This window comes from Galeopterus variegatus, unplaced genomic scaffold (assembly GCF_000696425.1).
Source record: "Galeopterus variegatus unplaced genomic scaffold, G_variegatus-3.0.2 Scaffold2319, whole genome shotgun sequence".
Classification (NCBI taxonomy): domain Eukaryota; kingdom Metazoa; phylum Chordata; class Mammalia; order Dermoptera; family Cynocephalidae; genus Galeopterus; species Galeopterus variegatus.
In genome coordinates, this window is record NW_007728430.1 from 82,867 (window position 1) to 108,386 (window position 25,520).

Here is a 25,520-nt window from a genome sequence, read left to right on the forward strand (position 1 = left end):
AAGGTCACACACAGATCCTCAAGTATCCCAGTATTAGTATTAGAAAATAAGATTTTTCCATCTGCTCCTAGTCCCACAAACTCAACTCTTCTTCAATGAGATAAATGATACCTGAGTCATTGGAACCAACATTTTCTCATTCATTAAATTTTCTACCTAACGAAGTCCCTGAAAGGGCCACTGAAAAGTACCAGATAGTTACCTTTCTATAGCTTTGCACTGGAGTGAGTACACGACATCCTGGACAGTAACTACCTGTACAAGAACTCAATACAAAATGATCAGCTTGCTTTTGAGATACCATTGAGAATAACAGACATCACAGTATTGACTTCTTTTTCTTCTTCTTTAAAATACATCTGTAGCTTTACCTATCAGATAGTACTATAGGATCTATGCTGTTCAGTACTCAAAGTACTCTACTAGGTATACCTTCTTGCTTAAACTTTCACCTTAGTGACTCAAAGAGACTACAGAAATATGCATTTACTTAGGCATAGAATTAATTTTCTTTAAAAAAAAATCTAGGTAACAAGAAAATTCTAAGTGAGAAGGAAAATGTAAATCAAGTTANGACAGTAACTACCTGTACAAGAACTCAATACAAAATGATCAGCTTGCTTTTGAGATACCATAGAGAATAACAGACATCACAGTATTGACTTCTTTTTCTTCTTCTTTAAAATACATCTGTAGCTTTACCTATTGGATAATACTATAGGATCTATGCTGTTCAGTACTCAAAGTACTCTATTAGGTATACCTTCTTGCTTAAACTTTCACCTTAGTGACTCAAAGAGACTACAGAAATATGCATTTACTTAGGCATAGAATTAATATTCTTAAAAAAAAATCTAGGTAACAAGAAAATTCTAAGTGAGAAGGAAAATGTAAATCAAGTTAACTTTTTGATTTGAGCATATAATTACATTCTTTGTTAGGAATATAAGCAGACAAGAATCTTATTAAACATTTGGTGGCCTATTTGCCCCTAATACTCATAAATCTGAAGACATAATCCACAGTGTACAATGCTTAAAACCATAGTGTACTGCAGAGAATGATAACATCCTAGTCAAAAAGGTATCTCAAGCAGTTATCTGATCTAACCTTTTGCCTCCAATACTACACCAGTCAGGAAAGATGATAGTAACTTCATTTGAAAGATTGTTATGAATTTTAGAATCTAAAAGTAAAATGAATAATAAAGCAGAAGTAATAAAAGAAGGATAAGAAATGGGGGGGGGGGATTAAAAATAAAAGCACCATTATGTTAAATTACACATATTACTTGCTCTTCCAAAATCAAACACCAGTCGTTCATCTCTCTCTTAGTCAGTAAATTAGGCCACCTGTTCCTTTACAACCAAAAGGAGACAGAGGGGAGGCTGGCCACTTTTGTCCTAAACATTCAGTGATGTAATATAACTCACTGTAAGAGAAGCTAAAAATGGCAATAAGCAACTAAACCAGTAGAGATGTATTTCATTTATTCAGCATTTTCAAATATAAAATATTCTCCAAAAATTAAGTTTGCGATAACTGAAGAATATATCTTAATAATTTTTTAAGAGTGCTAAATTTTCATTTAATTTAAAATTCCACTTTAATGTTTTCTTAAATAGAAAATGCTGGAAATAATGTCACTTTGTGGGGATCTGATCAAGCATTATAAGGTGACCCCTTGAGCTACTAACATCTGTGGGGCTGTCTGCCTCCACGGGGACTGGCATTTTGGGCTATTGCTTCTGATGTGTCCAGTTTCCCTGCTTCTCCCCCCACACTAGTTTGCCAGCTGCTGCTCCTTGCTATTGTCAACACATTTGCCAACTTGAGCTTACCTGCCCTGTTCTAACTTGCTGGCTCTACTTTTCAGCCTCTGTTTCTCCACTCCTGCTAGTTCCTCAACCTGAACTGCCTTCTTCTCCAACACCATGCATCCTCACCCTTGCTGACACATTGTCTCATCAAACTTTTGATCTGTCAGTCTGATAGATGAAAATATGTATTTCAGTTTAATTAATCTGCATTTCTCTTACCATGAGTGGGTTGAGCATCTTTTTGCATGTTTAAGAGCCATTTGCATTTCATTTTCTGTGAACATTCTGCACATAGCCTTCACCCATTTTTAATAAGGTTGTTGAAACTCATTATATACATTGGAAATTGGTTCCCTGTAATATGAGTTATAATCCTACCCCACCCCCACAAACATCATCATTTGTCTCTTGGTAGTAATGGTGGGTTTGGCCATGCAGAAACTTTTTTTTTTTTAATTTTTTTTTGTCTCTCTTTTTTTTTTTTTTGTGACCAGCTGCACTGCGCTCAGCCAGTGAGCGCACCAGCCATCCCTATATAGGATCCAAACCCGCGGCGGGCGCTCCCAGCACTGCACTCTCCCCAGTGCGCCACGGGCTCGGCCCTCTTTTTTTTTTTAAACAAATTTAACAGTCTTTTATGGTTTCTGGATTTGGTGTCATATTTAAAAGTACCTTCCACATTCTGATATTAGAAGAGTTTGTCCATGATTTGCTCTAATACTTGCATGGGTTTTTTATTTGTTTCAAATTTTTTGGCACATGTAGACTTTCTTCTGTTTCATGGTATAAGGTTTAAATCCCACTTTTTTTCCCCCATATAGCAACTTCACTTGGACCAACACAATTTTGCCGATAAATTCATCTTTTTCCCCAATGATCGGAAATACTCTGGAGTTTTTTGGGTTTTCTTATATCCTGATTCTCTGATGCTTAGAATTTCTGAGAAAATGGCATTCAGGTAAACTAGGATTAAGAGTAGTTTAGATTTAAGGCATTACCTTAAGCACCTTCTTAAAGTACAAGAATTTATTTTACCTGTGAGCTCCTCAGGAGCAATATTGGGACCCATGTACACTTATGTGGCTAGCACACAGTAAGTGCTTAATAAATGTTCTTTAAATGAATACTGAACTATGTTTTTTTAAGCCCAAGCACAGATTTCAATTCTCTTTGGATTTGGAAAAGAATTGCATACTGTTGAATAGTCATATATATATCCCAAAAGAGTAATTTTGCCAAGTTTCCTGTCTACCATATACCTTTCTTATTTAACAAAAGTCCTTTAGCATAGTCAGTATATAGGAACCTCACAGGAGTCAATGAAAATTTAATCACAATTCAACTAGTTACATTACAACCACTATGGAAAATAATTTGACAGTTTCTTATAAATTAAGCATAAATCTACCCTATGACCCTGCAATTCTACTCCTAGGTGTTTACCCAAGAGACATGAAAACATATAGCCACAAAAAGACTTACACATAAATGTCCACAGAGGCTTTCTTTATAATTACCCCAGATTGGAATTGAAGCAAATCTCTGTCCACAGGAGAACTGAAAACCAAATTGTGCTATTTTCATGATAGGATACTTGTTAGCAATAAAACAAAGTGAATCTCAAAATCATTATATTGTATGAAAAAGGCCAGACATAAAAGAATAAATACTGTATAATTCCATTTGTATGCAGTCCTGAAACAGGCGAGCTGATCATGGTGACAGAAATCAGAATCATGTTTGCTGGGGTGGGGACCCTTTTCTGGAGTGACAGTAATATGTTATATCAGCAGTTTTCAAAGTGTGGTCCCTGAACTAGGAACCAGCAGCAACTGGGAATTGTTGGAAATGTAAATTCTACTGAATCTGAAACTCTGGTGGTGGATGCAGCAATCTATGGTTTATCAGCCATTCCCGTATTTCTGATGCACGCTGAAGACTGAGAATCACTATTTGATAACTTGCTGGATGGTTACACAGATGTAAACAAATCATCAGAGCTTGTCAAACTGCTTGCTTAAGATCTGAACATTTATATGTAAATTATACCTGAATTTTTCAAATTTGGAAATATTTTTTTTGTGACCGGTAAGGGGATCACAACCCTTGGCTTGGTGTCGCCCGCACCACGCTCAGCCAATGAGCGCATTGGCCATCACTATATAGGATCCGAACCCACGGCGGGAGCACTGCACTCCGAGCGCCGCACTCTCCCGAATGAGCCACGGGCCGGCCTGGAAATATTTTTTAAAATATTATCTTTAAGCCAAATCTTTTCCTCCTGTTTTCTTCGCCTTTATAAATGGCAAAATAATCCATTTGGAAGCTTGAATAAGAAAATTCCCTCTTCCACTCCTTCTCCTCCTTTGCTCTATACAGTCAACCACCACATCTGGCAACTTTACCTCTGAAATGTCCTTCCTCTTCAGTCCTTACCCTCCATTTCTAATCTTTCTCATTCAACTACCCTAGTTCAACAGACACTTTCAATTTTTACCTGGTCTAATAAACAGCATTCATCTCTCCCTCTCGGATTTATTCTCAAAGTCGCCAGAGCTATTTCTCTATGTTGCAGGACTGCTCAAGGTCTTTCTGCTGCTTTTTTAAAGCTCATGGCTCCCTTCTCTCTAGAGTTATGAAGTCTTCACTCCTTAATGAGGCACCAAAAACCTTTGGTGCCCTGGTCTCAGCCCATCACATCAGGTCTCCTCTCAAGCCACTGGTCCCTTCAGACATTACACTGCCAACACCAGCAGGGTTAAGATTTCCCTAATACGACAAGCATGTTCCTGCATCCAATCCTTCATTCAAGCTGCTTCTCATGTCTAAAATGCTATCTCCGCCACTTCCCTGCCTGGTATAATACCAGCTACTCTTTAAAATCCATCTGAAACAGCTCTTCTCTTGAAAAAGTTCCCTATCACTAGACCCTAGGCAGAGTAAATTGTTCCCTTCTCTGAGCTTATGTTTTCCTACTAGATAGAATGTCTATCTATGCTGTATTTTTTTTCATGCAAATTTCAATCTTCAAGGACCTGAATGTCTAGTAGTTCTAGGTAATCTCCTCACACAACTCCCCTGCGTATGAGCCTTCAATAGGTCCCTATTACCTACTAGATGAAGTTCAAATTCCTTGGCAGGAAGTCTAATACAAGTCTATCTTCAGGCCTGTTAATGCCTCTCATTTCCCTCTCACCAACAGCCCTCAAAACAGCAAGCTCCAAGTCCCCAGGCTTTTCTCCCTCTGCCTACAATGCCCTCCTTTCCCCTCAGTCTCCTCTCTCCCTTCTCATGCTCTGATTTGAAAGTAAGTGCTAAGCACTGTCAACTGAAATTAAGGCTATGGAGCAAAAAAAAAAATTTTACAGAAATTTATTGGGAGCCAAATGTGAGGATCAACCCAGGAAACACTAACCAACAGAGTTGGGAAGTGCTCTGAAGTCAGCTACAAGCAGAGGCATTTTATAGAGGAGTTTCAAAAGGGAGTTGGAAAGCTCCAAGTACAGTTGTCCTTTTCTCACGGAACACAAGAATCACAACCATGGGTTACCGATTACAACACCGGGAGCCAGAGGTGTCTACGATGCAACCTGAAGCAGAGCTTCATGCTTCAGCTATTCTTGACATTATCTAAATGACTTTTTCAAAACCAGCAGGTTATACATTAATCAATAAATCATTTCTGTGAAGAATGTCATTGGTATTTTGATGGGGATTGAATTGAATCTGTAGATTGCTTTGGGTAATATAGACATTTTCACAATGTTAATTCTTCCAATCCAAGAGCATGGAATATCTTTCCATCTTTTTGTGTCTTCTTTAATTTCTTTCAGAAGTGGTTTGTAATTCTCATTGTAGAGGTCTTTAACCTCCTTGGTTAAATTGATCCCTAGGTATCGTATTTTTTTGGTGACAATTGTAAATGCGCTTACTTTATTTCTCTTCCTGTTAATTCATTATTTGAGTAAATAAATGCTACTGATTTCTGGGCATTTGTTTTGTATCCTGCAATGTTACTGAAGTTATTAACCAGCTCTAGGAGTTTTTTGATAGAGTCTTTAGGTTTTTCTATATATAGTATCATGTCATCTGCAAATAGGGAAAGTTTGACTTCATCTTCTCCAATCTGGATGCCCTTTATTTCTTTCTCTTGCCTGATTGCTCTAGCTAGTACCTCCAGCACTATGTTGAATAGAAGTGGTGAGAGTGAACATCCTTCAGTTCTAACTGCATACATTGTTTATCTTAAGAACAAGATGTCAACCTCGACTTCATGAGACTTATCCCAAGGTAGTTAAGTTTTGGAAAACCCGCTTCCCACTTCATTTTGATTATTTTCCTCATCAGAGTTAATTAACCTAGAACAAACCAGTAACAGGTCAAGCCTAGGAATATGCAATAAAAGGCCACAAGCTGGGCAAACTGGAAACAGAGCAAGAAGCAAGAGGAGGCAGAGCTGGTCTTTCTCAGCAAATGCTGGAGAAATTTTAATGAGAAAAGCATGGTGTCTGCCCTGGAGGAACTCAGTTTAGTGGAGATTGGACAGACATATAAACAACTACAATGCAGTGTGTGTGACAAAAGAATGCTATTATAGAAGAAAGGAGACACATCAAATACACAAAGGGACACACAACACATTCAAATAAAATAAAGGCTTGCCATTGTGAGATTTAACCAAAGATCAAAGAGATCACTAAGCAGAAGATGCTGCTGAACTCCAACAACATCTGTGCTGTAGTGTAGTAACTACTAAATTCCTGTTGAATGATTTGCCCGTAAGCAAGTCATCTAACCCTTCAGAGCCTCAAAGTCCTCATTATAAAAGAAGGGACCTCGATCAGATATGGAGGTTTCTTTCAGCAATAAAATATTCACAAATTAACAAATGCAGAATCCTATACCCCAAACATATGAACCTTTTTCAGCTTGGGAGGGAGAAGATAATGACTTTTGGATTACTACGAGGGAAAATCAAATCAACAGATAGATGGAATTTTATATGTCATGTCTGTGAATGTGACGTTGAATTTTAAAATCCTGAAAACTGCAGCTTATAATGGAACTGCTGGTACAACCTTAACCATAGTAGCAAATGCACTACCACAATCAGGTTGTTATGGCAACTAGGATACTTGGGTGAGAAAGAGTCTGTGTGTGTGTGTGTGTGTGTGTGTGTGTGTGTGTGTGTGTGCGCGTGCACGCGCATGTGTGTCAGATTTTGTTGCCACTTCCATTAGAAATGATAAAAAAACGTTTATATAATCTCAGAACTACATTCATCACTTAGCCCACAACAAGCCTCTCTTTAACCCTTTGGGACAAAAAAAAATGAGCTTCTTAAAAAATAAAAATAAAATTGACTCTCCTGGAGCAGTTCAAAGAGCACCTAACCAGTGTTTACCTCTGACTCAATTCACCATACCCCCCTGACCTCTCTCTCCACATTAAACTAGCTATTTCCTCCTTCGTGTGAGCCCCATTTTATCTTCCGTTCTACAGCTACTTGAGTAACTACCACACTAAGGACAACACCATGCCTTTATATGCTCATCTCCCCCACCCCATGCCCTCTACGTGGGAACAGAGCCTATCCCTTAGTCGTCCTTACACCTCCAGGGTCTAGAACAATGCAGACATTTTAGGTGCTAAACTATTTGTTCAGTGAAGACTAAAGCTTCAATCCTATCGAGTTATAAATAAAAAATCTCTCTACACAAATAATATAATATTTTTACCTTACCAATCACATTTCTTGTAAGACGTATTTCATTTCTCTTCTATACATAAGAATTTCTCTTATGAGACAAACCGAGAAGCTAGGATTCCCATTCTTGGGGTTCTACTGTTCTAACACATCTACTATTAACTAGTAAGACCTGCCTTTCAGCCTCTCAGATGCTCAGTATTCTCATCTAGAAAATGAGGTGTCTGACCATTTGCAGAGAGTCCTCTCTACTTATGAATGTGACCAAGAAAAAGTTTTTAATTAAAGAAATTTGCCATGTCACAAATCATTCATAAAAAATTTAAAGAAATGTTTCTCAACCAAGTTTGAGTGGGGTGGGGGTGAGGGGACAGAGTACAGTATGTTTATTCCTAGACTGACTTTTTAAAACTATACCCCATACAGGGAGATTGATGTATCAATTCCTTTCCCCCCTGCCTGGACTACTTGCTAGGAGAGAAGTTATGATAGGTATGTGTTATATGTAAATGGCAGAGACAAGAAAAGCAAAGTAAGGTTATAAACCATCATTAAAAACAAAGGTATGGGGAAAAGAGATCTATTTACAAAGATAACATACAAGGTACCCTGATTCTCATATATGAAGATTGTAAAGTACTCCTGCACATGCCTCAAATATTTGAGAAGGTAAGATTGACCAGATCCACAGTCCATCTTGTTCAATGTTCTTTCTCTTGATCTTCTCCTTCCCAAACCTACTCTTCATCTAGCTTCCCCAATTTCAGCAAATCGCTTCTCCATCCACAGTTACTCAAGCTAACTTCTGGCAGTCGTTCTCAACAGTTCCCTTCCCATCATACTCAGACACCCAATTCATCGGCAAATTCTATCATTTATACCTCCAAAGTATTCCTGTAATCTGTCTACTTCTTTCTTCTTCCACTGTTATTACCTTACTCTAAGGAATCATCATATTTTGCTTGGATCATCACAGTAACCTCCTCATTGGTCTACTAATTTCTTAATTTCTTCACACATCACATAGGACTCAGAGAGATTCTTTAGAAACATATTAGGACTGGCCAGTTAGCTCAGTTGGTTAGAGTGTGATGCTGTTTACACCAAGGTCCATAGTTTGATCCCTGTACCGGCCAGTTGCCAAAAAAAAAATAATAATAACATACCAAATCATGACATTCCCCTGCTTAAAACCTTTTTATAATTCCCCCCTTATCTTACTGTGTATCACAATATAATTATGATTGAGATCATTTCATTCATTCATGCAAACACTAAAAAGCATCTACCATTTCTCACTTAGTGTTCTACCCAAGAAGTTATCCCTAACAGCTCTCTGAATTACTACCTAATTTGGGGGCTTTTCTCTCACCTCTGTCTTTCAAATAACTTATGAAAGTGTTAAATGAAAACTGCTCCAACTCTTAGAGGATCCCCAAAGCTCCTCCATTCCAAGGACTGATGTCTATTCCCATGATTCTCTTGCTGGCTCAGACAAACGGCTATTCACCTAAAGGTCCCCAAGGCCATTTACATGTTTAGCTATTTATCAAGGGTTTTAAAATAGACTTTATGGTATAAACTGTGTCAACATATTTTTTGAATCCAAAATATAACCCTTTTATTTCTATTCATCCATATAGTTATTTCTGAAACCAAGTTACCTTTTCTTCAATAACTGTTCACCTAAGTATTCAAGGATTCTACACTTTTTGGGGGGAAGGGTATCGTATTTCATTGGATTTATTTACCTGAGCCACTACTGGTGTTTGTTGAGGTTATTAATACTAGTGTTCACAAATATAAATAATGCTGTAATTAACATCCTTTCATAGACAACATGATACAGTGGTTTCAAGCACAAAACGCTTAGGTTTGGATCCTTTCTCTGCCACTTAACAAGCTCTGTAAACCCCTGGGCTAATTACTTAACTTCCATTTGCCTTCAATGATCTACACTTTACCAAACAGATCCACCATCCAGAAAGTCACTAATCTATAATTTTCTGAATTTCCTCTGGAACACTTGTTACAGATAAAAGACTGACAAATTGCCAGTCTTTCTACATCATCACTGATATTGAAATATAATGCTTTCCCAATTTTACCCTTAAATTCTTTTAAAACTGACCATTTAGTTCAAAACTTTTATCCACATGAAAATTCTTGTAAGATAATATCATCATCAAGCAGAACAATGACTGAATCAAAATTCTGGTCTTCCTAAAAAGAAATAGATGGCACTAAAGAAAGAGTATAACACCAAACAGTTATACAGATTATATGAGAAAGAAAGAACACTAAATTTATTGTGTAAAATAGGTGATTGGGCTGTTATCTCTGAAGTCCCTTCTAGCAGTAAAATTAAATTCAGTTCTACAATTGCTGCCATCTACTGAACACCTGCCCTCATATGGCAGGTACTGTGCTAGGTGTTGATCACAGGTTACTGAGAATTCACCTATAAGCCTGTCGCCATTGGACATTTCTCTATCTAGACACCCCTAACAGACAAGAAATGTGAATAGGACACAGACCCTTTCTAAAAAATTTCTCTAGTCTTAAGCAAAATAGAAATGGAAGTTCCCAAATCTCTGTGGGGCCTGCCTTGTTTGTTGGGACAGGGATAGGCTGACTTTTGTATGAAGTTCTTCCCTAAAGATTAGATGCCTAGCCTGCCCCTGCTCACAGCCAGGCAAGCAACAGAGCCAGCTGCCCGGGGTCCCGAAATGGGAGCCAAGCCCCCCCTCCGCCTGCCCCTCGACAATATCTTAGAATGTTCTTATTAGTCATGTGTATTTCTTTGGGGTGAGTGACTTATCTGCTCATGTCCTTCACCAAATTTCTGCTTAGATTTTTCTAATTCATTTTTAAGAGTTCTTTTTGCATTAAGGATATTAATCTTTGAGTGTTAAATTTGTTCCTTATCAATTGACTTCAAATTTAATGTGATGTTTTCCTTCTTTTTATGTTGAGAAAACAATTTTCTATCTAAACACTAAATTAAAAATTTTTTTAAAAGATTAGAGTCCTAGAGCTGCTGAGAAAGGCCTCAGAAAACAGAAACCAGAATTCATCCAAGTAATCCTATTTGCCCCAGAGAATGGCTCCTGGACAGAGTGATGAAGACACTGTATCAGGGCTCATCAAGAAAGTAGAAGTCATCTTGCCATAGATGAAGAGCAACAGAGAGTATTAGTGGAAATTTGACAAATCCAGAAATCTGAAGGATCCAAGTAATTAGGATCTAAAAGTATGTGATGTGGGTATGTCTACATGCTGTCTTAAGACCATGTGTCCAATCATTAGTGTCCCTGGCTACACTACAGGGTTCTTATGAGAAGAGATCTTTTTTTTTTTTTTTTTTAAATATACTCCCAGGACATAGCATATAGTTCTAGGACCTGGAACACAACAAGCACTTAATAAATGTTTAATGAGAAACAGTAGTAACCAGTTTCCCCTGGAACATATCTATTCCACTTACTAGAGTATGGTATAAAACCAAATCTTTCTAAAGTGTGGTCTGGAGCCCTCTAGCGGTTGTCTGCAGTTCGCTAGGAGAAGTCTTAAAATCTGAAGGATGTCCAGATAGGGCCAAGCACCTGAGACAGTGAAACGAGTGTGTGAGAGAAATCAACTATGATATCGGAATAAACTAAAGTAGTTTAAAAATGAAACATTTTTTAAAAGTCTTAATAAGAAAATAAAAATGTGATCGGTTTACGTGAATATGATACGAGTACACATAAAGAAAGCAGTAGTTTCACAATAATCAATTTTGTTGTACACAAAATCGAATTTGTATCCCCCTCAGCAACACACCTAAAATGCAACATTTTCTCCTAGCTTATTAACTGAAAAAACACACTCAATTGAGATTACGAATATTTGAAATGTCCTAAAAATAAGTAGTTGCCACAGAAGAAGTCGGTAACCACAAATCCTACTCATCTACAAACTGAAGGACATAAACAGGGGCCTACTTTTTTCTTTATAGAAGCAGTAGTTATAATTTTGCAAAGATGCAAAAACAGCTGTAAGAAACTTCTAGGTATGGACCAAATGTTCCAGCAAGAAAGAATTTTGTGGAGGAAAAAAATCATTTATCTTATTATGCATAAAGTTATTTAAAAACCTATGAAGCCTAGGAAGTTTCTGAAGTTTGGCCAACTTTATAGTGGAAATGGGAGAGTTCAGATAAAATATGAGAACAAAAGGAGCTGCAAAATGGGAGATGAGTATTCAGAAGCCTGAACAAAAGAAAAAAAAGAAAAATGTGCTTTATTATATGCACCCAAAGGAACATAAAAGTCAATTTCCCTGAGACTTTCCCTCCTACTACTCATATTTAGAAGAAAAAAAACAAGCCATCCACCCAACTAGCTACTCAACCAATTAAATCTCTGAACAAAATCACTTACATAGATAACTCCTTGCTTCAAAGCAGAAAGTCCATCCCAGAGAAAGTAAAAATAAATCTAGCTTTCTATAAACAAGATAATGTTAGGGATACCAAGAGCAAAGTCGTGGAAAAAGTACTTCTTCCAATGGCTAAGGTACACCTACTTTTGGTTTGGAACTCTATCGATCACTAGTTGATTCTCTGTTTTTCTGTTAATTCAGTTTACAGCCAAGCCACTGGGAAATGATTTGAATATTTGCACCCCAAATACACTCACCATCTATTATTCTAGTTCACTATATAACCACTTTCACCAACCATACAAAGTTCTCCAGTAGAACTGCAAACTTGCAAAGTGCCCTCCTGATGCTGACATTGCATTATAAATAATTGAGGAGAAAACTTAGAGACAACTTGGGAATAGAAACATTTTGGCTCACTTTTTCCCTTTCAGTTTATCTATATATAATGGTCATAGTAACTATTTACTGACCTTTCAGTAACTAAGAGTAGGTAATAAACTCATACACTTTTGTTCAGCAAGATTTAAAAGACAAGTCATAATTTGAGAACATAAAAATTTGCCTATGATCTATGCAGTACCTTGATCTAGGAGCACCAAGTGAGGGCAGTACCCATGACCTATGTAGTACCTTTATCTATAAGCACCTTGGCAGGTCAGAGCCTATCATCTAGGCAGTACCTTGATCTATGAGCACCATGGTTGGGCAGTATCCATGACCTATGAGCACCTTGGCAGGGTAGTACCTATGATGTAAGTAGTACCTTTATCTATGAGGGCAGTACCCATGATCTATGTAGTATCGTGATCTATGAGCACCATGAGAAGGCAGTACCTATGATCCATGCAGTATCGTGATCTATGAGCACCATGAGAAGGCAGTACCTATGATCCATGCAGTACCTATGATCCATGCAGTACCTTGACCTATGAGCACCATGGGAGGGCAGTACATATGATCTATGCAGTATCTTGATCTATGAGCACCTTGGGAGAGCAGTATCTATGATCTATGCCACATTCAATAGTCCTTCATAGAAATGGCAGCATGTTCCTCAGTAGTGGCTCTGAGCCTAGGTGGGCACAGAAAAATATAATTTTCATCCATGTTCTTTTATTTGACCTTCCCCATTCTAATTTTCCTCATATATCACCTTCCCCATTCTAATTCATTAGTCAATTTGGAAGATGAGAATAGAGAAAGAGAGAAAGAATCTGAATAGAATGAATTTCAACAGCAGAGAGGCAGCACACAAGTTATTTCAGGACCTCATGTTACTTATTGCATTCTTGGAAAAGTTAAGTGGACAGCCAAATGCTCTGTTTAATCACAAAGGAGCTAGGAGTTCAAACCTTATAGAAAATAAAAATTTATAGAGGAAAATACCTTGTCATTAATGAAAAAAATTAAATAATATTACAGTCATTGAAACACAATGGCCCCATTTGATAGATTTTTACTTCTCATATTTTAGATGTTCACAGAACTCTAAATCACACTCAAATGTTGAAATGAACAGAACTGAGGTTACCAGAGGTGGGAAAGGGAGAGAGGGAGGCAGGTAACAGAGGAATTGGTAAAGGACCACGAAAACGGATTACATTGTATAATGTTGAATATATTAATTATTCTGATTTGAGCATCACATATTGCACACAGGCATTGATATTCAACTCTGTACCTCACAGATATGTACAATTAACTATTTTTACTCTAATATCAGTAAAAAAAAAAGTTGAAGTGGCGTAATAATCAACAGCTTAAAATGAAGTATTTATTATAGAAATGTTCTATTGTGTTTGATAAGATAACAAGTAAGGTAGTGTTTTGCAGCAATAAAGTAGAAATGACCCTAAAATGTATTTGATTTAGTTTGCCCAGCCCAAAAGACAGCCTCAATAGCATGGGGCAGAATCTTACATAGTCTAGAACAAGTCAAGAAAAACCTATAGAAAGCAACGAACCAAACCAATGGCCAATTATTACCATATAAAATTACAATCCTTTTTGGTATCATACAGTGTTTTAAGTGGGAAAAGTTCAAGAAAATATTCTAGAGCTATGTTCTATGTGTAGAAGACTACTATAAAACTACGATTTATTTCTTTCTCATATGTGATTATCTAAGTCAGTGTTAATGCCTAACAATGTGTATACTTTGGATTCTCATTCAAAACAACCTACATAAAGAGACAGTTTCTAAGACATGAGGAATTTGAAATGAACTGGATAAGAAATATTAATAATTGTGTTAGCTATGATAATGGCACAGTGGTCATGTGAAAAGGTGTCCATACTTTTAAAGTATACATACTAAAGTATGAAGAGTTGAAATGAAATTTGCTTTAAAATATTTCAGCAAAGAGAAAAAAAATCTTAATTACTGAATCTGCATAATGGTTTATAAGGGTCATGTATTATTTTTCAGAGTTTTATGTAAGTTTGAAATTTTTCATAATTTTTTAAAACATTTAAAAACATTCTATTGTCTAGACACATTCCTAAAGGACTCTACTGACAGGTAGGAAAAAAATTTCTTTGCAAGATTTAAAAATCAAAGCATAAAAATTATGAAGTTGACATTTTTAAAATCTATTCTTTTATATACCTAATTAGAACTTCACCTAATTTGGGCCGGCCCTGTGGCGCACTGGAGAGTGCGCCGCTTGGGAGTGCGGCGGCGCTCCCGCCGAGGGTTCGGATCCCATGTGGAGACCGGTTCCCGCTCACTGGCTGAGCGCAGTGCGGGCGCAACACCGAGGGTTGCGATCCCGTTGCCGTCCCCGGTACGGGCGCGACACTGAGGGTTGCGATCCCGTTACCGGTCAGTAAAAAAGACAAAAAGAAAAAAAAAAAAAAAACTTCACCTAATTTAAGAATTTTATACCAAATTATGACTCATAATGCCTTATTCCAAAGCAACAAAATCCATGTGCCCAAAAGATATATAAAACCTTTCACAAATTGTAGTCTTTCCCCTGCCACAAATTTTTAAAATTCATAATATACTCTTTCTAACTCAAAGACTTTTTAAAAATTATTTTCCTTCATTAGGAAAAGTTATATGATGAGAAAACAACTCTGTAAAATGTCTGCAAATAATGCATAGCAAAGCTTTAAAAAAAGCTTCCAGCCAAAAAGACCAACAGGGAAAAATGAATATTTTCAAAAGCATTTTGGAACCTCATTCCAGCTACCTCTGTGCTAAGCTCTCTTTTCCCTCCCAAAATACGTCACGTAACTGTCTGTCAAAATAAGTCTTGCCCATTCTACCTGATCACACTCCAAAGCTGCAGCTTTTCCTGGATTCACTTCTCAATGACAAGCTATTCAGAGAACACCTATCAAAACGAGTATGATATATGATCATCTGCTCCTTTCTTTTTTTCTTTCAGGGCATAATGCTGTCCATCAGGAGAAGTAATTAATGGGTTTATTATGTATGAAGGCGTCATCCCATCAGTTTGCTGTCTGGTTTGAATGGCTCACATCAGCTCTTCATCCACGCCTAGTATGCTCACTGTCCGGAGATATGATAAAGCTAAACATCCTTTTGAATTTTTCCCTCACTATTCAAAAAACAGCACACCAGGACTATGTGTTACAGAAGCACAAGAATAGAAGAAATCTCTTCATCCTCTACAGAAAGGAAGCTAATGGACTGAAAAGTTGGTAAAGAAAAAAACAGATAAGGACAGCAAGAGAGTCTAAGAGAACATCCGTGCTTCTCACCCAGATAATTTTTTAAAGCAACTTGATTTGGGAGCATGTATAATTCTGAAATATAGACAAGCAGAACTTTTCCAGAGGGTAAAACATCCATAGAAACAACCAGGATTTCTCACTGCTGAAACATTCAATGAATTTTTAATAAGTTCTGAACACTCAAATCGTCTGGTCAGATCAACTGTTGTTATCAGATAAAGGCAAAATTTGCCCTTCTATTTCTATAATCCTATTCAAATGGAGTCTTCATCTGTCGCGTGCTGTCCTAACTAATGCTGCAGGATTATCAGGAATACAGATATAGAGACACTGCAAGAAATAAGACGCTGGTAAAAGAAAACATGAAAGGAAAGTAGAGAAGGCATTTCAGGTATCGAAACTTACTATCTCCAGCCAGAGTTCAAATTACTGAGCTTCAAACAAACCACTGCCAGGTAAGATTTAATTTTATATCTTGGCTACTAAAATTAAATCTGCTGATGTTGTGAATGAGCCAGTAAATTTGAAATTCATCCCATCCTCCCTTAAGCTTTATGCAAATTTAAGCCTTCTGGGGTAAACACTTGTTTTTACATATGCTGCATAAACCAGTCACTCATAACATTCAGAAAAATCCCATTCATTTTTCACTGGATTTGTCTTATCTTTGTCTTCATTTTTAAAAATCCCAATGTTGTCTTTTTTAATAGCTTGAAAAAAATGTGTGAAGAGAGTCCGGAGTGGTGCATAAGAGCCATTCACAGATGCTATTTACCAAACATATTCAAATGAACTTTGTTTCCCAGGGTATTTGGTGAAAAGAACAAAAATTAATAAGCATTTTTAATATTTCTATTAATGCAAAAGAACAAAGCTCAATGACTGATTTTCACTGTTAGCAAAAAAAAAAAAAAAAGCTGTGATGTCACTCATTCACACTAAAGAAAAACAATCTCTAGTAAACTAAGGAATAATACTTTAGTAGAATTGGGAATAGGGCTAATTTACCCTAAAGATACTAGGCATATTCTTATGACAACTAAATAAGGACATTTTTCTGATTTAACAACAGAACCAAAAGATATCTCGTACCTTAAAATCTCAAAAGCCTTAACTCAGATCAATGGTTCAAACTGTAAACTGCAAAGAACTAGCAAAGCCATCAAAGAATTTTGTAATGGGTACAATGCCTTTTAAAAATTCCCAAGACATCACTTCATAATGAGACTATATTACGTAAAAACAACAGGAATTGTCAGACTTTCTTTGCCTGATGATATTTCAATTTTCTACACAGATTTTTAGCAAAGATTCAATCACATTAGTTTTCATGTAAGTTCAATCAGAAAGTTAAGGTTCAAAGCTTAATCTTATCTAAGAAGCCCTATAACCTATAGTCATATTTCTATTATCTTAGAGGAGAGGAGATAAGGGAAAGAATAAAAGTAAACCACATCTAACTATAGAGATCTTCTGATAATACAAGGAAAGTTATCAGAAGTAATTATTCAATACTTGTCTAAAAAGTCAAATTTGAAATTCTACTCTCCTGTTTCACTGAATTCTTTCCTTCAAATTTTAAGAGAGTGAATTACATGATCGCCTCACTCTTTTCAAGACAGTCTATAAATAATTTTAAATATCATAGATCTTTTGCATCTGAAGTCATTACAGAAATTCACCTGTCATTTTCCAGTACCAAAGGAAAGTAGCAATTTAAATGCAAGCAGTGCTTGTATAATATGCCAATTTGTTTCACAGAAAAACGTTTAATATTTAGAAATTCCAAAATATTCCACTTGTATACCAGCCATAACTAAAAGTATTGTTTTTTAACCTACATGGAGACTTACCTTAAGGGTTCCTCTTTAAAAACCCTTAAAGGTTCTTTTCATCTGTTTCCCCCTCGTTACAATATTATATTTTGTAAACTGGCATGCTTCAAAAATATGTATATATTTTAAATACTAATCAATATTTCAAATTATAATTTAAAAACTTTTTTAATTACCTTGGGCAAAAATATGAAATTTACAATATTATGCTCAATTTGCTTCCAATAAATAGAATTAAAGGGGGCATAAAATAATATTCTGAAGTCTTCTGGATTTTATTTACTCATTGTAAACAGAGACTCCTGTCCCACTAGTTTGGGACTTTGCTTCTACAACTTACCTTCTAATGACAAGGGATGGGCAAACAGATACTACCCCCCCCCTTCTGTCCTTTTATGCCAGTACCATTAGAAAATTTGGCTTATTTATAGGTCTTTTCCCCTTGTATTAATAGATTTAACAGTTGAAACGATTTTGAAAATTCTTGGGAAGTATTCAATGAATACTTGGGAAGTAAACAATGCTTGTTTCTGTAATTTAGAATATTTTATTTGCACATAACATATAAAAGTGCTACAGTGTAAAAGTAATATGTTTGTGTATTACTGGTTTCTTTCATAGAAATAGAGCAAATATTTTGGCTTAACCTTACAATGATATGTATTATATCCTTGGGTTCTGGTCACTTAAAATCATCCAAAAGCTATAAGCTTTTTGTTTAAACCATGAGAAAATAGGAGCAAATATTTTGGCTTAACCTTACAATGATATGTATTATATCCTTAGGTTCTGGTCACTTAAAATCATCCAAAAGCTATAAGCTTTTTGTTTAAACCATGAGAAAATAAAAAAAGGGTACATAGGTCAATATAAAGCACATCCATTTAGTGTCTTTCTTGACATACCAATTTTTTTAAAAAATCATTTTATCTGAAATAACAAGCAATATAACTTTGTATATAAAATTAGAAATATACCTAAAATTCATTCTTATGTGCAAACATTTAATATTTTTAAATGAGTTAAATGTGTATTTACTTATATCTGCATTATTATAACTTTCAAATTTTTACTTTAAATTTTTGAAAGAATTTTTTCCATTCCAGCATAATGGTAAAGTGTTCCAAGCTTAATTCAGTTAGCCAGTATTTCAATTAGCCAGTCTATTTATCCTTTATTATGGTAAGTTTTCTTCATAACGTGAGTACATTTGAATAAGGATGTAGTTCATCACGAAGATTCATCTCCTCTCCAGCTTTTTCCTGCTGAGAGAGAATAATCTTTGGTTTGTGACATCATAATCTGTGACTGGGGAAGTGACTCTGATATCAAACAGATGATTATATCCTTTCAGGGTGAACTAGCTGCAAAAGAGATGTGAGCACTATCATTTCAAGTCATATCCCCAAGACACTAAAGAGATGCCTGACAGGAAGTGAGTTAGAGATGCTTTTATTCATTTGTCACGTTTTCAGCATTAACTATTAAAGATAAAAGTATCACTTCACAGTTTATTTCACTAATGATTTGAAAGAAGGAGTAAACATCACGTTAGTTAAGTTCACAGATGATGATAAAATGGGAGTGGAGAAAATACCAGTAGGCAAGCAGACAGTAATGAAAGAGGAACCTAGAGAACTGAGGAATAGGTGCAAAATTTCACCTTGGTTCAAACAGAAGTACTGATGCTACTCCGGAAATTAAGACAAGTTATCAATACACCCATAATGAGAAAGACAATGTCTCTCAATGAGAAAGAGATTCCTAAATATAGATTACAAAGTGATTCCATGATATAGATTAATTAACATGTGACATATAAACTAGTGTTGTGACGTAAGAGTGGAGAAGGGGCTAGTTAACACCCTTCTAAGAAAACATGGATTCATGAAATAGAGAAAAATCTTGAATTACTAAGACTACTGTGTTCTATGAAAGTCTTCAACAAAAATTTACAAAAAATAATAAAAATAAGTCTGGAGTAAGGGCTCAGCGAAGGAAAGAAAAATGAGAATTCCTTTTACAAACACATACACATATATAGGCCATCTCTCCTTTTTTTATAATCTTTGTTTGCAACTATAGCTGCTAAAGGACAAAGCAGACCAACCGAACCTTCCACACTGAACACATGTGCAGTTAATCCTTAGATTAGTGGCAATGGTCCTGATTTAAAATGTCAGCTATTCCTGATTTAACCTCCGAGACTCAGAGCCTATATAGAGATCTTGTGTAAAAAAACAGTAACAACTCCACATATAATTACAAGGCAAGCTGGAGTCTTGTTATCTGTAGTTACACAGTTTGCTTGAGACAATGGTGTGTTAGAGAATTCTTAAAGCATTTATCCACTTCTGTGTACTGGTTAATTACAAGCACTATGTTATTCAACAGTTGTCTGAAGATCCTGACACCCCCCATTTTTCACATGGTGTTGTAAATATTACTGAAATAACTGCAGAATCCAGCCCAATCAGAGAACATTACCACTTTTGTGGACCATTCTTTATGTCACACTGTTGTCTACAGAATATGTGGGCCTTCCTGTTTACTGATTATTACTACAGAAATGTAGCACTTGATAATGTTCTGTTTGAGTAGCAAAAGCCAGAAAATTTCTAGTTCAGTTATCCCAATAAAAATCTTTAACTGTTTATAGAATTTTCCCAATACAATAATCTACATATGCTGGTTGATGCGTAATCTAAATCAATCAGGTTTCATACACAATACAATACTACCCTAATATTTAATCTTTCATCGATAGCATATCTTCCTTCCCATATGCTGCAAGGACACAGTCCTCTGCATGCACTAATTTCTGAGTAATTTGTGGTAATACCTACAGAAGAATTTTTTATGCCTAGAAATTTCCATAGTACTTTGATAATACCTCTTTTATAACACCTAGTTAGATTGCATTAAAAATCTATTTATATACTTGTCTTGCCTACAAAACCCTGCATTCCTCATGGGTGAGGGACCCAGGAATAAACACCACATCTCATTTATTTGTCTGTTCCCAAGGTAAGCTCAGGACTTGTTTATCAATAGATGTGTTAAATGAATGTAAAAATGTATCCTAATACATTCTCAAGTACAATCTCAAACAGGCAGAAGAACAGTGATCCTAAAATATAACTCAGCTTCACTTCAATGGCAATGGGCAAGTAGGTCAACTACAGAAAAGTCTCAATGTGCCAGCCTTCTGGAGCAGTTATACTGGAATAATAGCTATAAAGAGATCATACCCGTAAAGAATACTATATGATATTATGAAGTGTGTAAATACAGGATATCAAATTTATCCCTTATACTTTTGCTTTATTGACATGTGAAAGTCACATTATCAGACCATACTGTGATCTAAAACTTCATCAATAGTCCAAAAGGATCTAAATTGGTCTTGCTATCAAAAAGTGATTACAGGAGAATTTGGATAAGCATTTTGCAAAATAAATTGAAGAGATATTGCAATTAGCTTTCCACTCAAAGATGAGTGTGGGGGAAGTGACACACTTAAAATCTTACATTTATTCTATTCTCTCTCTCCCTCCCTCTGTGAGGAATGAACCTACGTAGGGTATCTAAATCTAATCTCCTTCCAAGTTTGAGAGTCATATTATCATCAGACCTTCAAGTTTTATGTGTTAAGTCTATACTAACAGTGGTGATATCTTTAAAAGCAGGGACAAAGGCTAAAAGCCTATGCTGCACTTCATCCTCTGTAATGGAAGTTAAGATAAGCAAAGTGTTGCAGTAGGAGTGCTTCGCTCTAGAATTCATCAACATGTGTGTTGGGGGGGAGCCAGTTGCAGTGTCATCAGGGTATGCGGACAAATGCATTCATGAGTCCTCACAGAAACGTGTGGTTTAATGTTGGTGTGCACAACTCAAGATTTTGAGCTTTGACATCCCATCTTTTTTTTTTTTAGCAGTGTTGCGTTCTTTCAAACAAGATCTTAGATAAAATGTTAAGATATAAAGCATATGCAAGCAGATCTGCCCATGTTGGGTTGAGAGAGAAAGGCTAGAGTCCACAGGTCTCCTTTTCACCCCACCTCTTCTATGCGCTCCCCTCCCCACAATTCTTCGACACCCCCTAAGGTATATTGTTGTAATTGTTCTGCCAGCTGGAGGATTCATAAAGGTATTCTTCTCCATTTTAATACATGTTTGAAATTCTGTATAGACATTGCTAAATACTCTAAAGTTCCAAGTATGAGGTATGCCAAGCAATAGTATTTTCTTGCCCAAGAGGACTCAGGTTACAAAACCGTGCTGCTTAGACATGCGGAATGCTACTCAATTATTCTGTTGCCTCAACAATAATCATGCAACAAAGACCTAGGATTTAAATAAATTATAAGTTGATTTTTTTAAAAAGGGCTAAATATTTTGGATTGGAATATGCCAGAAGTAACTAAAATTAACAAAATCTCAGAAAATGATATCATTTGCAATCAAGAAGTGAGGCACAGAAAGGAGACAGAATTTGTCATAATAAGACTCAGAATTCAGTGTGAGAAATCAACAAAATTTAATTGTTGAAAATGCCAACAGGCCCCCTTTATAATATTTTTTCACTTGATAACTTTGTGCCAAACATTCTAATTGTCTTTAAGTTGATTCCAGGTTTGTGGGCCCTGTAATTTACTTGACTTTGATAGTGAGATAGAGCTCAAGTATTTAAACTTGAGCCCCCATATGTAACTATTAAATCTAGTAGGATATATGAGAAAAAATCAAGTTAATAAAAAAGTAAATATGATCTTCTATCCAAAAAGAGCCATGTTTCAGTTATTGTGACATACCTGTTATATAATAATTTATTCATTTCTATTCAGTGATCAGCTCCAGCATTGTGCAATTCACTAGGGAATTCTCATAAGTATTATTCCAAAAATCTCAAATGATTCCTATTTTGAAGTCAATTTCCTAAGTGAACAATGTCTCTTTTTTCCCTAAAATGTTTTAAAATATTTTAAAATATGTTCTTGAGATTCTGTTTAAGTATCTTATTATAAATTATTTCAGACAATCAACACTCATGTAATTACTACCCAGCTTTAACAAATATCAATTTTGCCATTCTTACATCAGATTTTTTTATGGCTTCTCCAAAAATAGATCTGGGAAGAAAAACTGCAGTAGGCAACACACGTCTATTCTATAAGTATATTAGGAGCTGGTTATAATTTATACACCTTAATAGGTGTTTAAGTATCAGGAGTAGGAGCTTTTGTAGCCATCACTATACAACTGTCTTCATTACACATGTTTTAAATAAATGTAAACACCAAGACAGGGACAAAGTTGTGTGGGGGTTTTTTTGTTCTTTTGCTTTATAAGTTTATTTTATCTCTCCTGTCTCAGATGCCCAGTTGAACTTTTGAAACAAATGTCCTAGACATAAAATCATACATTACTTTGTTTTTCTGCACCCTCTCCTCCCACCAAGGAGTCAGCCTCCTGTAGTGTACTGACATCCTGGATAGAAGTAAAATAGTCAATATTACAGGGTCCATTGGGAAGGAACCAACTTCCAACAGTGATTTCTAGTATAGAAAAGAGACACCTAAACTCATGGTCACAACAGCATGAACTAGTTATAACAAGGTTAATATCTTGTGCAGAAAAAAGAATGTTTGGCTTGAGTTAGTACGAAGGAGCTAGGAAGGTTGAAAGTGTCTATCTTCTCACTCTAACAACAGTCAGAAAATACACCCACTACCATCTTTAGAAACAAAATAAACAAAAACCACAACAATAAGGACATTTAAAGGGAACTCGAAGGCTGGACTTCTTACATGAGAAAGGGAAGCTTGCCTTCAGGATAGCAATTGAGAATGACCTCCTATACTCTCACCTTAAGAGATACTGTTTCCCATATATTGCCACCAATAGAAAGATCACCTGATTAGTATTTCAACAAATGTGGAAGATGAGACAGATTCAAACAAATCTTCCCCTCCTCAGGACCTCCTCCTACTCTCCCTTACCTTTATTCACAAGCACATAAAATCCTGCATATCACAATAAATTCCAATTTTATACATTCACCTTCTCTTGTTAGAAGGCCATGACAGCCCACTTCCATTCAGGCTGTTGTATCCGAGCCCAGTGGCCTCACTGAGCACAATTCATTTGCTTCCTCCCCTTCAAGGACACTTTGAAAGAAGGGCCCGTGCTTATTTTCCTTTTCATTACAGCCCTATATCTACGTCTGTGAAAGTTTGAGCCTTGAAATTCTTTGACTATTTCTACAAATGGAGAATCACAGACTCCCTATTTATACTGTAAGTTTCCAAAACTATGATCTTGGAGCAAGTTAGTCCTCTCTGTTAAAGCATATAGGTTTAAACTAGAAAGACCATTTCAAAATTCACTATTCCTATTAAAAACTACAAATGGGGCCGGCCCCGTGGCTCACTCGGGAGAGTGCGGCGCTGGTAGCGCCAAGGCCGCAGGTTCGGATCCTATATAGGGATGGCCGGTGCACTCACTGGCTGAGCGCGGTGTAGACTACACCGTGCCGAGGGTTGCAGTCCCCTTACCGGTCAAAAAAAAAAAAAAAAAAAAACTACAAATGAACTGGTCCAGAAAAACTTAGGGATCCAAGGAGATAAAGAAAGAAGAAAATTTCTGTGTAGGCAGAGACTTAATGCAGATTAGCCATTCTGAACAAAATGGCATATATGTATTATCAATATTTCCTGAGCACCCTCTCAACATGCGCTAGACTACGGCAAATCCACTGTAGACACTGGATGTCTCTCATGAGGGCTTAAAAAAAAATGAAGCACATTTTAAAAGTGGAACTAAAAATCAAAATAAAATTAAACTGTATAAATTGGTCCATAAAGAGTCTAAGAAAAAAAATCAGCTTTAGTTTTTTTCCCTTTTCCATGGCTTCTATACCTAAGAAACATTAGAAGGATATACATCACAAACATAGAAAACAGACAGTAATACTCACTTTTACTCTGAATTCTCAAGTCTAATAGGAGCAACATGTGAAAAATGGATAGAGGAAAGAGATGTATGTTCATGCCAGGCAAGAATAAAGAGCAGGGGTGGCAGAAGATAGACCAAAAAATGGATAACAGATGGGGCTTATTGGCTCATATAATACTCCAGGTTTCTTTTTCATTTTATATGGACCTGTTTAGGAAGGTCTATGTACTTAATATTCTGACCTGGGGGTAGGGGAAGTAGAGGACTAACGCATACAAAGCTATGCTATCTACCCGAAGTAAATCATTGTGCAGTATATTCATGTATTGAAACACACTGTACCCCACAAATATGTACAAATACATGTTGAAATAAAAATTTTAAATAAAAAATTAAAAGAAAGAACATTCTGAATTTTAATTCTGAAAAAAAATCATCATATACATATCACCCTCTACTTTCTCTGCATACCAAGCTGATAGCTTACCCCAAAGGACACAACCACAAAGAAGTCAACTCTTAAACTCCTCTCCAAAATAAAAATTGGAATTCAAATGGGTGTCTATTGCTATGATTTAGAGGCAGCACTGTCTATGAACTAATAAAAACACTATCATCTGAGCAATTCATCTCCAAATACCTATGGCGTTAAGTTAAACCCCAACCTATATGAGCCTTAGTTTCCCCATCTAAAAAATGAAAGATTTGGACCAAATGGTATCTAAGATTGTTTTCAGGATGAACATTCTATAATGCCCCAGAAGAATGAGGAAAAATACACCAATGGTTCATAACATACCAACTTCACTCAACTAAGAGTAGTTGATTTGGCACCCTTGGGAATCTTAAAGGGTACATGCAGAGATGTAATAGTTACCTGCAATGGTCAAGAAAAAGCAACTTATACGTGACTGTATGTTTTTCTTTTATCAACTTCTGGTTAGAAAAATAACAGGAGCAATCCAAGAGATTTAAGATTGGTAAGAGAGGAAATGGTTCAGATAAATAGTAACTTGCTCTAGCTATGAATTCATTATGTACTGATACTTCTTAATTCTCTGTTCTCTA

The 25,520-nt window shown here is 36.1% G+C and overlaps 1 protein-coding gene and 1 pseudogene across 1 annotated transcript in view; both read left to right on the forward strand.

Annotated features, from left to right (window-relative positions):
* The window catches only part of LOC103597457, a 42,315-nt pseudogene that overhangs the window by 5,574 nt on the left and 11,221 nt on the right, over window positions 1–25,520 (forward strand).
* The window catches only part of LOC103597458 (muscarinic acetylcholine receptor M5-like), an 83,987-nt gene continuing 74,509 nt past the window's right edge, over window positions 16,043–25,520 (forward strand). Inside the window, exon 1 of the mRNA XM_008581298.1 lies at window positions 16,043–16,115. The gene's annotated coding sequence lies outside the window, so the exon portion shown is untranslated. The remainder of the gene's footprint in view (window positions 16,116–25,520) is intronic.